The following is a 1727-nucleotide window of genomic DNA, read 5'->3' as shown; positions in this document are numbered from 1 at the left end:
GAGCAAAACGAAGGGGAAAGGCGCCAAGACTAGCAAGAGTCACTACTATGAATTCCCAATACCTTAGACACCTTATAGTCGAACGATTGTTTCGAACAAACACGTCTAGGCTATTCATTATTTCAATAAATATGGATCTCAAAACACGATTCACGCATCTTAAAAAAAGCGAGTCCCGAGTAAATCTGCGAAAACACTCTGAACACAAACAAAACATTTTTACCAAGTATAGGAAGTCAAACGACTCAAAGAAGGGCAATTCAACTCATACTGTTTAAGTAATCAAATAATGTAAAATCTTTACGGGACTCTGTCAAAGTTCTTGCCCCAATTAGATGTAGGAGTAACATTTACTAAAAAATGTTGACTGATTGACAGACCAAAGAGAGGGCATACCTCAGAGTACACAAATCAATTTTGACAATATGACACATTTACTAAACAGGTGTCTGACTCGTCGGTATTACCAAGAGAGGACATACTTGAGAGTTACACTTAACAATTTACAGGGAAATCACATTTTTTATAAAGAATGTCTTGACTCGTCGACATACAAACAGAGGACATACCCAAAATTACACACTTAGATTTACAGGTCGATGTAAATTTTATAGAATGTCTAACTCGTCGAACATACCAAAGAGAGGACAATACTTGAGAGTACACCCAGAAATTTATTCTAGAGCGACATTTGTAAAGAGGTGTCTGACTTGTTCCACAGAGCTTTAGGTAGCCAAACACGATTTTTTTTTGATAATCCATAATTCAATTTTTATGTCAAAAACGGACTTTTCATATTAGCTGCTAATGATAGCTTCCGGAGTGTATGACAGCTTCCTGTTTTGGGTATTCTGGCTACGCGTCACTCTCACTCCTTATTTGGTAACGCGTGTGTATGTGGAACCTCCTTCGATTCCATTTAATGTCAATCATCAAAATCGACCAAGGGGGGTCAGAGATATGTCAAATCAACCCAAATGACCCCAGATATGGGTTTCTTTTGCTAAATCTCTCTTAAAGGTTACATTTCTCTTGTTTTGCAGCAATTTTGATACAGGGTACTTATTATATGTTGTACTTTGGATTCCTAAAGCTTTTAGTCTACCATCCCATCATTCAAGGGTGGTCTTCACTATAAGTAATGTTTTATTTTTGGACGGACACAATAATTAACATTGTTTTACTATGTTCAATCTGAATTTACTTTGAAATAAAAACATCTATATTGATTCTGACTTTTTTACATCCAACTCACAGGTTTATCATTACTTTGAGAAAAAAGATTATTAATTTAACCCTTTTAGAAGGGAAGGTATGAGGTTAGGGGTTAGATAAGGTGCATAGTGAGGGGCTCCCTGGGGACATTCCACAAGATGTGGAACCCCTTCTACAGGTATATACGGGAGCTGGACATGCCCGATGTCTCTGTACAATAGGGTGGTCGACCTGCTGTGTTAAAAAGTGCTATGTTTTTATTTGGCATTTTTGGTATTTTTGTTCCTTTTATACACATTGTTTGATTTGTACTTTTTCATTACGTTATTAATAATGGACTCACAGCCTTTAGTTTTTGATTTGCTGTTTTGTTTGTCCTAACTCAGTCCTTTTTTGTTTAAAAAAAATAATGTTATTCTTGTGCATCCATGCATCCATCCATCCATCCATTGTTTTCAAAATATAAATATAAAAATAATAATGGATTACCATTTTTTATTAGAGCGCTTTTA

General features: G+C 35.7%; 1 protein-coding gene across 1 annotated transcript in view; it reads left to right on the top strand.

Annotated features, from left to right (window-relative positions):
* Positions 1–1727, top strand: part of LOC104948044 (BRCA1-associated protein-like) — a 3876-nt gene that overhangs the window by 1377 nt on the left and 772 nt on the right. The gene's annotated exons all lie outside the window — the stretch shown is intronic.

The sequence above is a fragment of the Notothenia coriiceps genome, unplaced genomic scaffold (assembly GCF_000735185.1).
Source record: "Notothenia coriiceps isolate Sejong01 unplaced genomic scaffold, NC01 NC01_scaffold00013592, whole genome shotgun sequence".
Classification (NCBI taxonomy): domain Eukaryota; kingdom Metazoa; phylum Chordata; class Actinopteri; order Perciformes; family Nototheniidae; genus Notothenia; species Notothenia coriiceps.
This window is presented reverse-complemented; position numbering and strand designations above follow the sequence as displayed.